The sequence below is a fragment of the Lepidothrix coronata genome, unplaced genomic scaffold (genome assembly GCF_001604755.1).
Source record: "Lepidothrix coronata isolate B3197 unplaced genomic scaffold, Lepidothrix_coronata-1.0 Scaffold101, whole genome shotgun sequence".
Lineage (NCBI taxonomy): Eukaryota > Metazoa > Chordata > Aves > Passeriformes > Pipridae > Lepidothrix > Lepidothrix coronata.
Genome location: NW_016690281.1, coordinates 1623978 through 1640284, shown reverse-complemented (window position 1 = coordinate 1640284; position 16307 = coordinate 1623978). Strand labels below are relative to the sequence as shown.

Here is a 16307-nt window from a genome sequence, read left to right as displayed (position 1 = left end):
ACCAGCAGGCTCAGCCATCCTGTAGCTCCTGGCAGCCCCATGGAGACCAGCAGGCTCAGCCATCCTGTAGCTCCTGGCAGCCCCATGGAGACCCCAGAGCATCTCACACAGCACCAGATATCTCAGTTTAGGGCCCTGAATCCCATCCTTGCTTCCCTGGAAGGTGGGTTGTGCCCAGTGGTGGCAATGCCCTTTGGTAGCCCCCCCTTCATGAGGTGAGCTGAAGGCACCAGCACTGTGTAGGCTTTCCTGTACCTGGGAATTTTGGGCCTATTCCCAGCTGCTCTGTACAGAATGATTTATGGACACATTATTAAAACCATATTTCCAGCCTTGGAGCACGAGGGAACCACTGGGTGGTACTGGAGGCAACGTGCCCAGGGAGGAGGGGGGTGCTCCTCAGACCACCTGGCTTCTCAAGGGAGATGAACAGCAACAAAGGGGGGCAACAGGCTGCCCCAAAGCACCAGAGAGGAGATGCTGGAGCAGGTCTGTCCTCCCTCAGGAGGAGCAGATCAGCTGGGAAACATCTCTCACCTCCTCCTGCACTTGGCTCAATTCCTCGGCTGTTTGTGCCCTCCATGACTGTCAGACACCGGATTTCTGCCCAGGGAAGATGGTCACACGGGCTGGGGGGAGGGGGGCAGATGCCAAGGATGGTGGGTTGATCCCACCGTGCGCTGTGCACATTGGAATGAGCGACATTCCCGCCCCGCCGGAGAGCGGCCGGGTGAGCTCAGGCTCTGCAGGGCTCTGCTCACATGAGCTCAGCACAGTTCCCAGGGGAATACATGGAACACATTTGCAGAGCACCTGCTCTCCCCCCCCTCACACCTGGAGACCTTCTGCCTTCAGGGTTTGAAGGATCCCTGCGCTCACTCCTCACCTCGGGGACCCGGCCCTGCTCCCCTGGACCTGCCACAACGGGCCAGGTGGGTCCCTCCTGCCTCTTCATGGAATCCTGGAATGGTCTGGGTGGGAAGGGACCTTAAAGCCCATCCAGTCCCACCCCCTGCCATGGACAGGGACACCTTCCACTAGCCCAGGTTGCTCCAAGCCCTGTCCAACCTGGCCTTGGACACTTGCAGGGATGGGGAGTCCACAGCCTCTTCAGCAGACGTGTGACCTCATGGCCGTGCTGGCATGGGGGAGCATCACTGCATTTCCAACCTGGAAATCATTTGGAAAAAAACTGATTTTTTTTTTGTTTGTTTTTTAAATAGGCACATTTCTTCTTTTTTATGATGTCCACGCCAACTTCCATCGTGAGCGAAGGCCCAGCTCTTTTTGTTGTGTTTGTTTTGTGGCTCTGTGAAGACATAATTCAGCAGACCTTGGTTCATAGAATGATGGAATATGCTGAGTTGGAAAGGACCTGTCAGGATCAACTCCTGGCCCAAGGATCACTCCAGGAGATGTCAGTGTGCTCCAATGGCTGTTTGCTCCCCAGCTCTGGTGCTTTCCAGCCCACCAGAATGAATCCCACCAATGCCCTCCAGTGCAAACCCCAGAGCTCAGAGAGCTGAGGACACACCAGAAGGTCTGGCACGGCCCAGGGATGGGAGCCAGGGTGAGGACAGGGGGGCGAAGATGGATAAAGCTCATGGGATGGCTGATTTGCTGCCTTGAACTTGGTGACCTTTTCTTCCTGCAAACGTGTGTGGAAGGGCAGGAGGTGTGTGAGCACCCACCTGTCCACGGGCAGGGGGTTGGAGGGGACCTTTCCAGCCGCTCGGAGAGAGAGCGGCTCCGGCTGCCGACACCTCCTGGCAGGAGGCCTTTCAATTGCTCCATGTCTGTGTGCTGGAAAGCAAGACCTGCTGAGATGAAACCCTCTGGCCTCCTCCCCCCGTCTCCAAGGCAAACACAGACAGTTCTGTTCCTACCCCGAGAAATCCATATTTCAGCCTTGGACTCCCTTTGTGTGGGCTTTGTTTCATCCAGCGCCACGGAGCTTGGATGGCTTTTGCAGCTCATATTGTGCTTTGGATGCAGCCTCCTCTCTCCAGCCCTCTTGCTGCCTCCATAAAGAGTAACAGCGGCCGGTGTTGTGTTTTCCCTGGATCACGGGCTGCTGGAAACCGAAGGGAAACGTTGCTGGAAGAGGGAGAGGGCTGGTGGGCCGCCGCCGGATCCTTCTCCCCAGCAGAGCTGCAGCCTGGGCTGTTTGGCTTTCTCAGGCCTTCATGGTGAGCAACAAATTGTCCTATAAAAATTCTTGCCTTGAATTTTATTTTTCTAAGGAGACAGGCCCAACTTGGGACTTAAATCTCCCCCTTAAATGGATGGCAAAGTCCAAGATAGAAGCCATGGTGCTGAAATCCAGTGGGATCTTCAGGTTCTGCCTCCCTCCTTCCCTAAATCTGCATCTGAAGCCTCTTTTTCTGGCTGTGGAGGAAGAAAATCTTGCGAGGACATTTCAGCTTCTCTTGCAGGTGAGGAGGGACAGGAGCTGTTGGCCCCAGTGCCAGATTGAAGAACCATCCCCGCCAATGGAGCTCCAAATCCCACCCTCTGGCACCCCAGAGCAGGGGGCAGGATGGGCAGGGGTGGGAGCAGCATCTCTTGGCCACGTGAGTCTCTTCAGCTGCTCAGACCAGCGAAGACAAATGGCCTGGAGGAAGCATTTCCTCTGCCGAGGGCTCTCGCCCGGGAGGTTTCTGTTCACAGCCGAGGTCAGGAGTTGAAAAATGAAGAAGAAAGGAAAAGGATGGAAAGATCCATCTTCCCTTATGAAATCCCCAGGGCAGGGGGCATTTGGAAGTCATTTTTCACCGAGCTCAGAGCTGTTTCTGGCCCTTTAGCAGAGATTATTCTCTCCTCAAGCCTCACAGATTGGGACACAGGGAAGTGTTTTCCCTCCGTCCTGGCGGGTGTTGGAGGAGGAGAGTTATCCTGGGGGCAGGAGTGCACCTTCCAAGGGTAGGGCCCTTCCAGGGGTTTTGGGGTAAAGTGGAGCCAAACTCACACCGAAAATTGCTCTGTTTCTCAAAATTCAAACATTTGAAATGCACTGGGGCTCAGATGCAAAAAGAAATGAGTGGTTTGGATTAGTGCATCAATGCACAGGGATGGCTATTAAGGGGGAAAACCCTTAAAATAGGAAGGAGAATTTCAGCCTGGTTAAAGGAAATCGAAATAAAATTCCTTTCTGGAAGGAATTCAAGAAAATTATTTTCCTTCTGTGTTTCTCTCTCTTCTTCTGGCTTATAAAAACACCTTGGCTCAGATATTACACCAATTCTGCCTTTTATTAAAAAGCCCTGCTCGGGTTGTGCAGATTTCATGCTGTTACATGAAAGTAAAATTTTTATGACCAGAAGCTGAAATTAGGAAGGACCCTTTTTTTGTTGTTGTTGTCGTCTTGGGTTGGATTTTGTTGGTAGTCAGGAGGGTTTGTTTAGCTTTGCTTTTTCTAAAGCACAGCCAATTCCTCCAGGGCTGAGCACTCCAGGCTTTTTTTGGGGATGCTCATTCCAAACAGGTGCTGATGTTGGGAAGCTGAGCTCTGGACAGAGGAAGGAGGTGGGTGATGCCCTCCTTCTGCTACTCACCTTGGAGCAAACAGGGTTCCATGGCTGTTCCAGAACAGGAGGGATGTGTGGGAGAGCAAATGTGTTTCATTGCATGGGACACAGACCCTGGATGTCCAGCCTGGAACAGTGCTGTGTTGTGTTGTGTTGTGAGCAAAGTGACTGTGCAAAAGTGGGAGCTGTTCCCTCCTCTCACCCTCTATAAATCCAGATTTGATGGATCACAGCTTGGTTTGAGCCCATATTCAACACCAGCTGTTTGCTGGCTGGGTAATGCCAGCAGACTTCAGTTGCCATTTCTCACTTTAAATGTAGTACTTCTGTTTTTCCATTCATTCCACCCTCCTCTGCTAAAAAAGAAACTATGGAAGGGAAAAAAAAAAAAGTCCTAAAAGGCCATTTGGTCCTTCCTTGTTGGGTGAGTTACAGGAAGCTGAGGGGTTACTGTGTCTGAAGGTGTTAAAGAAGAGTTGCAATATTAGAAGAGTTACAGTATTGGCTTCTTTTGGGACTTTGGCAAGGCAGCTTTGCATCTCCAGGATCCATCCCTGCACCCTGTGTTGTTCTCCAGCCCTAGGGAGAGATTCAGAGACCCCTGGGTTGGGGGGAGCCATCCCACCCATCCCAGCTGTGACTGAGCACCTCCCCCTGCACAGCTCCTGCTGCAGCTCCCTGGGACATCCCGAGGGACTTCAGGGCATGGACCTCCTCTCCCTGCTCCAGAGACACCAGAGCTGGGATGGGGGATTTAGGTCAAGCCCCCTGGCCCCTCCAGCCCAAACCTCTGTGCAGGCTCCTCCTGCCCTGGGAAGATTTCCGGAGCAGCCGTGAGGATTTCCCCAGCTCTTTATCAATAACGCAGCAATAAGAAGGGGCAGCCTCTCTTTCCAAGGGCTCACAGAGCCCAGAATAATCCGAGGAGGAATTTGGCTCCCCCCAGTAGGCAGTTTACTGGTGGGCAGTGCTTTCCAGCCCCTCTGTTGGAGGGGGCTGTTCCCCCACCACCAAAGTGCGACTGAGGCTCCGTGATGGGCTGGCCCATAAATCTCTCCCCTCTAATCCTTTCCATTCTACTTTTTCCAAACTGGGGGAGGAGGGGGGATACTGGGCTGGGCTGGGCAGCCCAAAGCTTTAACCCTTTGTGCTTTGGGGGATCTTCTGCCGAGCAGAAGAGGACGGTGGGTGGAAGGAGGGCTGTTCCACGGCAGCCTTTTAGAAGCAGGTAGTTCTAGTCAGCAATTAAAGCCCCACTGACAGCTTAAAGAGCTCCTCTGGAAGTTTAATAAGTCCACCACTGGATATAAGAAATAAATCTGGCTGCATTACAATCACTTCCAACTACTTAAGCAATAAATGCAGGACTCTGCTCTCGTTCAGCCGTGACGTGGGAATGTTGCTGCGCTCCCCGCTTGGTTTCCAGGGCTGGGATGCCAGAGCAGGATCCAGCTCAGCCACTGGAGCCAAGGAGACACTGTGGAGGTCACGGGGCTGTGCTGGGGGTGGGGTGATCCAGGCCTTCAGTGTGAGGTCACTTGGAATCTGAGGCTGAAATGAAGCCCTCGTGGGCTCTGTGGAGGTGAAGAAACTCCCGTATGGGGACAAGCTGAGAGAGATGGGGCTGTTCAGCCTGGAGAAGAGAAGGTTGTGTGGAGACCTCACAGCACCTTCCAGGATCTGAAAGGGCCTACATGGAAGCCAGAGAGGGACCCTTCAGCAGGAACTGTGGTGACAGGACAAGGGGAAATGGGTTCCCACTGAAAGAGGGAAAATTTAGGTTGGACATATGGGAAAAATCCTTCCCTGTGAGGGTGGGGAGGCCCTGGCACAGGCTGCCCAGAGAAGCTGTGGCTGCCCCATCCCTGCAAGTGTCCAAGGTTGGACGGGGCTTGGAGCAACCTGGGCTAGTGGAGGGTGTCCCTGCCCATGGCAGGGGCTGGAACTTTAAGGTCCCTTCCAACCCAAACTATTCCATGATTCCATGATTCTAAACCACCTGAGCCAAATGCCAAAATCTCCTTTTGCCCCGTGGCTGGTGATGTGGAAGAGGTGTTGCATCCCAGCTACCTGACCTTGGGATATGGAAGTGATGGGGGAGGAGGTCAAGAACAAGAGGCAGACGGTGATTTTGGTCCTCAGGTGTTTGCACAAACCCCTCTGCCAAGGCCAGGTTCTGACAGGCTGCACTGGCACTGCAGTGTTGTGACACCAGCTCTTGGCCATAGGTGGAGTTTTATCCTCCCAGTGCCCACTGGAGGTCGGGAACAAGTCCATCAGTGGCCACCTGAAGTTCCCATCTGGGAGCAGACCTTGTGTGTCAGGGGGGCTCCCAACCCCTCCCAACCCTGTCACATTAAATATTCCCTGTATGGGATATCTCCATGGCAGGGAGAGACAGGAGCAAGCCCAGGGCAGGATTTGGGCAGTGAGGGGCTTCTGCAAGCACCCCATCATGCCTTCCTTCCCCGATCTTCATCTTTGAGGCGTTGCAGTGCTTGAAAAATGAACTTTGTGTCCCTGTTCTCCTCAAAGTTCCCGGGCTTTTTAAGCCCAGCTTTCTAAACCGTGCTGAAAGGTCCCGCACCGGGCAGGGGCTGCCTTTGAAAGGGAACAAATTGTCGGTTTATGGCTCCCAGGTGAGGGGGGGGGCTGTAAATCTCCCACCATTTAAAGCATCTGGTCTTTTCCAGGCTGGCTACCAGTGTTCCAAGGAGGAGAGGGAGGAATAACCAACATTTCCGGCCATCGGCTGCTCGCACGGCCCCCGGGAGCTCCTCAGGAAGGTTTTTAAAGGAATATTTATGGATGATCCCGGTGAATCAGGCCCTAAAAGGTACCAAGAAAGGGCTGTTGTTCATTAACATTTGGGAGCTGTGCATTGAGGATTTCCCTGCGGAGGGGCAAAAGAAATGGAGTGAAAGTGAAGGGGCTTTCGAGTTAATCCGGTTCTTTTTGAACGTTATTGTTGTTGGTAAAAAAATCAGAACCTTATTTTTGATGAAGGAAAAAAAAAATTAGAAGTACATTTTTGGGATGGTTTTCCTCCAAAGGTTCTTTCTAAAATTCCACACTGGGTTCCTCAGCAAATATCTTTGTTCTTACTGATATATGGATCCGTGGTTGAGTTTTTGGTTTTTGTTCACCCACGTCTCCATGCTAAAACAACATCTCTACTCCAGCTAATAACCTGGGAATAACTTCAATTTGGTGGGTTTTCCTAAAGAAAACTTCCTTATCACTGCAATTTATTTTCAGTTTGATAAAAATGGCCTTAAAGCTTTGCAGCTTTGTGCTCACAGTGTTCTCCAAGTTAAACTTCCCCATCTCAGTAAATAATAGATTGTTCCCCGAGCCTTGTAAAATCACTTTGTATTAATCACTTTGCTTTTATGAACAGGAAAACTGAGCACAGGAGGAGGGATGGTTTGGTGGAAGAGCATCCTGGGGTTTCCACTTTCAGAGCCTTTTCCTGAGACATGAGTCACTTAAAAGCCTCCTGTAGACTCACTGATAAGAGAAACTCCCTCGAGGTGAGCCTGGGTCTGTCCTTCAGCGTGTTTATGTAAAGTACCTTTGGAACAGATTTATTCCATGGAATGTGTGGAGGAGATAAGGCCACACGTGCCCTCTGAGCCTGTTTCTTTCAGTGCAATGTCTTGAGGTTTATCTGAGTGTGCCTGAGATCAGAGTTTGCCAGAGAAAGAGAAAATCAGGGTGTTCTGTCAAAACTACAGGTTTGACATAATCCCCAAGGTTTGAACTTCTTGGGAGTTTTGATGCCCATCCTGCTCCCAGAAGGGACCACCAGGCTCCTGCAGCTCCCGGTACCTCCCAGTGGATGATGGTGTTTTCCCAGTGTCTCCTGGCCGTGGTGGTGGGTGGATAGGCTTAAGCTGATGATGGATGGGGCCCACGGGGTCCCTGGGGCTGTTGGATCCAGCACTGCAACGACAGGGTCAACAGTGGAGACACTTTATTGATGTCAGTGAATGTCCACTGTGCTCAGCTGCCATCCTGAGGGCCCAGCTGTAGGATCAGTGGACAGAGTCCCCAAAACTGTTGGATTTGGGTCTCCTTCCATAAGCACGGGGTGGTTCCAGAGTAACTGAGGCTGTGCATGGGGCAGTTTGATGTGCAGGGCCGTGTGGGTGCAGAGGTGTCCATGAGGGCTCCTGGGTAATGGTTTCCTGGGAGAAGCACCTCTTTTTCAGAGGTGATGTGCCTAATAGATGGAAAACACCAGGGACAACCAGGTGGTAAAAAGAAAGTGCTTCCTTCTTATCCTAAGCCATCCCCCCTTCTCAGCACACATCTGGTGTTTCTACACCAGAAGAACCTTCTCACACATGTTCATCCATGAGCAAAATCCTCCAGGGAGAAACTGCTCTGACTCAGCTCCTCTGCTCAGCTCTGTGTGCACTTGGCACGAGGCAGGAGGTGAAGAGCTCAGCCCAGGCAGAGCAAACCTGTCCCCCAAGGCCTGAGATGCAGCAGATCCTCCAAGGCCGGAGAGGCAGCAGGCGGGAAGATGCCGATTTTTTGCCTGATGAGCAGATCTCCAGCTGTTCTGCCCCATCCTCCTGGGATGGGGACAAAGGAGGGGGTGCAAAGCCACAATGACTTCACCAGCAGCACAAGGATAGGATGGTGTCCAGCTGATCCTTGCGAAACACCCTCTGGAGCGTGCTGGCTGTGGGAACTGTGCCCAGCTCCGTGTCCTGCCATCGCGGCGTCCTCGCCTGAGTCACTTCTAACCCAATACTGAGTTGTTACCACTGGCATCAAAAAAGGGGTTTTTTTGCTTTTCAGTGACTTCACAAATCCAAGACGCTGCCAACTATCCCCCCTTCACAGCATTTAAAACATCAACACTTCCCTCCCAAATGAAAAGGGAGTCAAAGGTCCTGTGCTTCCCTGTGCCCCTTGCTCTCCCACAGCAGGGATGTGGGGATTGGCCTTTTAGGAAGCCTCCTCTGCTCCACTGAACTGTATTTGCAATTTAGGACTGTGGCCTTGTGATCCTGCACCCAGTGAGTGCAGTGGGACGTGGGGGCAGGTCTGGTGGGGAGCCTGGTTTAGCTGTTCCCTGGGTTTGTCACAACAGCTCAGGAGCTACTGGGGGACAGTTGAGTTTGGTCCATGGCCACAGCACCAAGCCTGCCAGAGTTCAAGAAGCATTTGGACAGTACTCTGGGAGCCATGGTGTGACCCTTGGGATGGTCCTGTGCAAGGTCAGGAGTTGGACTCAGTGATCCAACTCAGCATACTCTGTGATCCTGCAATTCCCAGTCTGCCCAGTCCAGAGGTGTTCACGCTCGGAGTAGGTGCTCCAACTCCTCCCTCATGACTCCCACGTGTTTCCAACATCCCTGTTAAAAGAAACCTCCATCTCTCCCCCTCGTTTCCTTTTCTCTGAGACTCTGCTTGGAGCTTGCACAAGCCTTGCCCAACAACAACCCTGGCACCCGTCCCGGCGTGGCCGTCGTGACTCCTGCGCCGGGAGGGCAAAGGCTGTGCTCGTGCTAGTTTTGGGGCAGATTTCGCTCACCTCTGGCACCTCTCCCTCCTCATTGCTCCCAAATTTCCAGGGTTCCTCTCTCTCTCCAGCTTTCCCTCCTTCTGGGCTCACCTCTGCCTCTCGGAGGCCTCGCTCCCGGGAAGCCGCAGCGAAACGTGGCACAGACAAAGCCAGAAAACCACCAGGGAGTTCAGGGATTTTTCCTCCCTTGCTTTGCTTCCTTTGGGAGGGCATTAAAATGCAGCAGAGGATGAGACCTGGGTCCTGCTCTGTTTGTGGAGGATTCTTCCTCTGTTGTGGAGGATTTTTGTGGAGGATTTTTTGCAAAAAAGGGTTCTGAGAATTCTTTTTTACGAAGGAAAACACAGAGACAACGGCCACAGGGGCTGGAGGGCTCAGCCTGGGCTCCTTGCTCTGGGAACCAGCCCTTAGGTCAGTGGTGGATAATCAAAATTGGGGAGGAAACCAAGGGTCTGGTGCCCAGCTGGTGCAAATTAGTCAAATTGTTAAGATTTTAATGAGTTTGACAACCAAAATCCCCTGTGCTGGTAATTCCCTTGCATGCTCCTGGGGAGAGGCATTGTAAGAAGAAGAAGGGCAAGTTGTTCCTCTTGGAAATCCTTTCACCGTCTTTATGCAGAGTGGAAGGATATCAGGGAAGTTGAGCTCTGGATGGTCTCTGTGGGTTGGAGGAACTTTGAGACAAGGATCTGGCTTGGCTCTGTGGTGGTATTAGGGAGTAGGATTATCTCCCTATCCAAGTAGGGTAAATCAGGAGGAAAATGTACTGAAGTGGTGGGAATGAGCCATCAGCCCAGCAGAACAGCCTGTGCCGTGGGGAAACAGCAGCAGGAGAGGTCCTGGGGGGCTGGAAAGGGAGATTTGACCCTGCTCCGAAGCTCTGGCCAGCCTGGGAATGCACTGTCCTATTATTCTGGGATTCTGTGACCCTGCAGGTTTGCACGAGCTCCAGGAGCAACCCAGTGGGGCAGCTGGAGCCTCCTGGCATGGGGGAATCCCTGCTGGCTGTGCCCTGCCCAGGACAAGGGACATCATTTGGGGTCAGCTCTGGTAAGTCACAAAACCCCCGGGGCTGGGACCCCAGCTCCAGTTCAAGACACGGGGACCCCCGTCAACAATGATGTGTTAAATCAGCAGAAAAACTGCTTTCCTCTCTCTTTGGATTCCTTGTCCTGCTTGCAGGAATCAGGGACCCTTCTCTCCACTGGGGAGCCAGAAAGCTCCCCAGTCTCGGCCAGCCTTTTGTCTTGGTACAGCCCTGGCCTTTGTGCTCTGTATTAATTTAAGATGCTGTGAAGTGAGAGCTGTGGGGGTGGGAGATGCTGTCTAAAACTTGTTCAGAGCCTTTGCTGGGTAAATCCCCGTGGAATTTCATTTAAACGAGCTGACACCAGTATGAATCATGCCAGCATTACCCGCTCTCCAGCACTTCCTACCGACTGCCTGCAGGGCTCTTGCTTTTTCAAGTGAAGACTAAAAGCATCTAAAACTGTTTAAGACCCAAAAGTCTTAAAATAATAGGTTGGGTTTTGGGTTTTTTTTTCGTTTTCACTGTGGAAGAAACAACATCTGCTATAAAAATCTGCTGGCCAGGGGCAGTGGGAGCGGATACCACTTATCAGGGGTTGGAAAGTGCCTCAGCCCCAGGCCTCATGATCCCAAAGTGGTGTCTCATCTGTCTGCAAGCTGGACAGATTAGATGTACACAGAGAGGATGGAGAAGTAGGGATAAAAGAAAGGACATGGGGAATTCGGTGGAAGGAGGAAGGAAATGAAAGCAAGACTTCCAGGAAAGGGAAGGAGACAACACTGTATTTATAAATACGTACCTGGGCTTAAGTGAAGGCTCCTAAAAGCTGCTGGGACACAGTCAGGCTGCTTTGGAATAAAATCCACGAGGTAGAGTGTCTGTTCCCAGGATTTAACTGAAGAGTGACATCTCTTCAGAGGCAGGAAAGTGGTCAGGAGTAAGCATGAAACATGTAAGATTGCAGAATTCAAAAGGATAAACATTATTTGATACCTTATTTATAGGGCACCACAGGGGAAAGGTAAAGGTTTCAGAAAAGAAAGAAGCACTTTAATTTCATCTGGAGATTTTCCAACAATAAAATCTAATCCATCATTCTCCGTGTGTGACTGCTCTTAATGAAAATTTAGAGGCTGTGAGTGAAATTTAGAATTCCCAGGGGATACTATTAGGAAGATGTCTAGCAGCTATGCAAAACCTGTTAGATCAGAGCCCTGCCAAGGGCCGGGAAGAGTGGAGTGTGAAAGGACAGCTTTTAATTCCATGTGCCGAGGCTCTGCAGGGCCCAGCCTTCCTCTCCTGGGTGGCAGCGGCACTCCTGGGATGGCTCCCACCAGGATCAGCCCACTGGGGGATTTCAAAGAGACAAGACTTGGCCCATTTACATTTATTTTTCCCCCAAAGATCCTCCATGGTGACGAGAGTGGTTGATCTCCTCTCCTCTCCCCTCCTCTCCAGGTTTCTTGCCCAAATTTAGTGATCACAGTTAGGAGCTTTCCAAAAAGCAGAGAGTGAACCTATTTCATCAGAGAATCATTGAATGATTGGGTTGGAAAGGACTTTAAAGATCATCCTGTTCCATGGGCAGGGACACCTTCCACCAGACCAGGTTCAAACTTTGGACACCTCAGCCCATCTTGGAGCTGCACAGAGCCACAAAGTGCCTCTCAGCCTGACCCCAAGGTAAGGTTGACCATCCCTAATCATTCCCAATCCTCTGCACTTTATTTTTAATCCAAGCAGATCACCAGACTGTTTCCAATACTTTTTAATGGTCAAAAAAGGGGCTTCGATTATAAAGACAATAATGTTAAATTATTGAAGGGCCTGGATGTACATCATGAATCAGTTTAATACCAAAGTCACTGCCAATTATTCAACTGATTCAAAAGGAGACTCCATCACAAAATGTTAAATCACAGGATAAATCTGTCCCAGGAAGGGCTTTAGTAATCAAAATTCTCTCAAAGCAGAAAAGGCTTTTTCTAAAAGCAGGGGGGGGAAAAAAGGTTACAGCTTCAGCCAGACATTATATAGTAATGCCAGATGTTAAACAGTTGACTTGAATTATTGGCAACTATCAAATGCACGATCCTAATACTACTGGTTGCAGAGCTATGCCACCAAGTTTGTAATCTGTGGAATGGGCTTAAATATTCCTTTAATTTTCTGCCTATGGATAAGAGGCAATTTGGATCAGCTTCCGCAGAATAATAACCTCCTAATTCTCAGCAGATGAGCCCCAGCCTCGTGCAACATCAAAAAACCAAGACCCCGTGGAATGTGTGACCTTTCATGGCAGATGATTTCCAATCATAGGACTCCGTTGGATCTGAGTAATTAAGGACAAGACAGGCCTGAAAGTGCTCTGCCTGCAGACACAGGAGGAGCCTACAGAGTCCCCTGTTCCCAAAAGCAGGTAAAAAACATCCAAAAAAAAAGGGTTCAGAGGTTTGCACATCGGTCTTTTTTACCCCAGAATTCACCTTTCTAAAATTTTTCCATGAATCCCTGTGCTGGAGAACCCCAATAGCCCGAGATCACTGGGAGCAGGTGCTGTCTGCCCGTGTGGGTTCTCAATTCCTTGGGTGCCTCTGCCTTTTTCCTTCTCCTTCCCACGTCACCCATCCAACGTCACCCACTGTGTCCTTTTGTCCAGCAGGATTTGGGGGGCAGGACTGGCACCTATTTATTTGTGCAGCCCTCAGCCTGGGGGGTGTAATCCTTTGGAATTCCAGCCAGGTGTCCTGCAACAACCCTCCTCTGTGGGGTCAGTGACTGCTGCCATCTCTGTGGCTAAAAAATGGGATCTGGGCACCTCCTGCTCAGGCCAGGATTGGTGGGAATGGCCTTGTCCCCCAGCAGTTCAGGCATGGATTTTTCCCACCAGCCTGGCAGCATCACCACGAGGTTGGGCACCTCCTGCATCCAGGATGAGATTTGCTCTCTCTCCATGCTCAGCTTGGGATGTGTTAGAAGTAACATATGTAGTGACAGGATAAGGGGGAATGGGCTCAAAGTGACAGAGAGGAGGTTTAGATGGGATATTGGGAAGGAATCCTTCCCTGTGAGGGTGGGGAGGCCCTGGCACAGGTTGCCCAGAGAAGCTGTGGCTGCCCCATCCCTCCAAGTGTCCCAGGCCAGGTTGGACAGGGCTTGGAGCAACCTGGGCTAGTGGGAGGTGTCACTGCCCGTGGCAGGGGATGAGACTGGATGAGCTTTAAGGTCCTTTCCAACCCATGTGATTCCATGATTCTATAAATGCAGCTCCCCAGAGGTGTGAGGACAATCCCAGCCTGACCCGCCCCCTGCAGACTGTAACAGAATGTCCTCCAAGCCTGGGCTGAGGCTGAAGTAACAAAACTTGGCTGTTCAGACGAGCCAAACCCCACATTTGCTTTTCTTTTGATTGTTTTCCTTCCCCTTTCCTCGACGCAGGGCTGTGAGATCTGAGAGCACGGGGGTTGTTCCTGCCTCGGCTCCGGCGGGAACGTCCTCGCTCCGAGGCTGGAAGGTGGGTGAAGAAAGGGTCAAAACACATCCCCCCCAACTGCAGGAGGAGAAGAATGTTGGCAGAGCAAACCTTGCCACAGGAATAAAAGGTTGTCCTGCCTGTTCATATTACTCCACGTGGGGTGAGTAAAACTGTCGGTCGGAGTGAAGCGTCTGATACACAAAAGGGAATAAAAACTCGTTAAAGGGCTGAAAGAAAACCCTGTTAAAATACCGAATATACAATGGAGGAGACTTGATCACCCTCGTGCTCGAGAGGAGTGTCAGGCTTTGAAGGAATCTGATTTTTTTTCCCCCTGAAAGCAGCGGAAATGCGCTCTGTGGGGAGCCAGGTGGGATGAGGGGCAGGTAGAGTGTCAAAGAGCACTGATAATATTTCAGGGCCACGCTCGGAGCCTGAAATACGAAGGGGATTTATTCAGCTTTCTGTGGGGAGGGGAGTGATAGCAGATTTTTGAAGGAATTCCAACGTGGTTCATACTCGTCTGGTTCTTAAATCCAGAGCCCTCGGCCTCTGCTGTGCCGGGATAGGAGCATCTCCACTGCTCCCCACAGCCCAAAGGGAATCAGCACTGGTGGCTCCTCGGGGTGCTCCTGCCCTGGCCTGGCTCCTGTCCCCCTGAAAACCCCAAAAAAAAGAGCTTTTTAGAGGGCCTGAACTACCCTGAGAACCCTCTTTCTCACAGCATCCTGATTCTGCTTTATGTGGTCTTGGGGAAGGGAAGAAATTGCAAAGGAAAAGAGTAAAGGAACCACCTCAGTCCTCTTAGTGCTGGAATGATGGAGCCTGGTTTCCAATGGATTTGTGCCTCAGGGCTGATGGACCTTTAAACCAAACTGAACTGTGGCTGTGGCAGGATTTCACCCCTTTTTACACACCAGAAAAGTGGTGGGGAAAAAGACATGATTAATACCTCACCCAGAGCAATTCTTGCCTGGTCAGCCACCCAGAGTCTTCTTTTTGGGTGTTTTCCCCTGTGTGGACTTTCTAGTATCTCATAGGTATGAAAGCTACCAAGACTTTTCCATGGTTTGGGAATTTTTGTCCCTTTTCTTCCTGGATTTGAAGCTTTCTGGTTGTGGTTTCTCTCTCACACAAACACAAATCTTTTATCACAACCTTTATAGGGATGTGTTAACTTTAGGATTTCTACCTGTTGTCCATTTGCTTGAACTTGGCACCGGAATTCAGTAATTCCATGGGGATGGGGCTGTCAGGGGAACGTTCCCTCATCCATGGGATATTACCACAGAATATTGCCTCACAAAATCAGGGTTCAAGGAAAACCCTGTTGCTAATTTAGATGGCAAAAACCACTAATGCAGGGCCTGAGCTTAACCCATTTTCCCTGCTCTGCTACCATTTTCCTCCTGCACAGGGAGGTGAGTTTTTGTCTCAACCCCTCCTCCTCAATCCGGCTTTTTTTGGACAGCAAGGCTGATTTCCTCCCATCTCAGCAACACCAGGTACAAACAGGGCCCGTCATTCCCTCACAGGCACATTATAATCACCTAAGTCCTGTTTCCTTCTGAAACCTGAGCAGAGCTGGTTCCACAAAGCCCATTGCAATGCACCGAGGGGCTCTTCAAAGGTGGAAAAGGGGGAAGCCTGTCCTCAGCTTCCCATGGAAAGTCTGTCCATGAACGGAGGCAACGAATCTGCAGAGACGCTGAGGCAAGCGAGGAAACACCACAGCCCTTTTCCAAAAGCTCAGTTACATGAATCTCTTTTACATTTGCAGCTCTGAACATCGTTTTTGGGGCCAAACGTGCCCAGGAGCCACGACGTGTGGGACTGCAGGTTTCAATCCTCAGAGCCTTTTCCAGTCAACTGATCCATCCCAAACCTTTCAGCAGGTACAAACAGGCCTTTGCCTTCCAGCAGGATGAAGCAGCAGTAAATATAAATGGGACATGGAAAGCGTTTGGAACAGACGTTTTAATGGTCTGTTCGCTGTTGCGGTCGGAGGGAAATTCCCTTCGAGCTCAGGAGCAGGTGGGGAGAAAGCCACTCCTCTGCCCCTCATCTGATCATTCCCAGGGAGCAGAAGTCTTCTGTGCCTCCAGTTAATGCCCCAGCCTGGTCCTGAGTGCTCCTGGAAGCACAGATGTGGGAATTACCTGTAAAATAAACCAAGAGCAGGGCCAGGCCCAGTGGAGAACAGCCTGAAGCTTTAGTGACACCTGGAATTGTGTGTTCCCTCCTTAACGTTCCACCTCCCAGCCTGCAGCTAATTATTGTCTATATTCCACTTGATTTTGAGGTGGCCAGAGGCAAGAACATGGCAGTTTTTTGCTGAGGGGATGGGAAAGGTGTTGTTCTCCTGCTGAAACAGGAGCAGAAGGATTTTTTTTGCCTTTCCAGGTGTGTTTTGAGATGTTTCTGATGCTTCCCTGTGAGGGTGGGGAGGCCCTGGCACAGGTTGCCCAGAGAAGCTGTGGCTGCCCCATCCCTGCAAGCATCCAAGGCCAGGTTGGACGGGGCTTGGAGCAACCTGGGCTGGTGGAAGGTGTCCCTGCTCATGGCAGGGGGTGGGATTGAGATGGGCTTTAAGATCCCTCCCAACCCAAACCATTCCATGATTCGATGATTCCGTTATGTCAGTCTGGGACCTTGAGCTTGGCTATGTCTGGGCACAAACCCCACCATGGCAGAGCAGACCGAGCTCAGGCGACGTGGAATTCAACCAACATA

The 16307-nt window shown here is 51.1% G+C and overlaps 1 long non-coding RNA gene across 1 annotated transcript; it reads left to right on the top strand.

The window, feature by feature from the left end:
* The first annotated feature begins 1227 nt into the window (after positions 1-1227).
* Positions 1228-14559, top strand: LOC108501332. The gene is made up of 7 exons (XR_001876160.1): positions 1228-2435; positions 6221-6363; positions 6928-7060; positions 10005-10119; positions 11558-11782; positions 12335-12518; positions 13538-14559. It is a non-coding gene; the product is annotated as an uncharacterized LOC108501332 (long non-coding RNA).
* The last annotated feature ends 1748 nt before the right edge of the window (positions 14560-16307 follow it).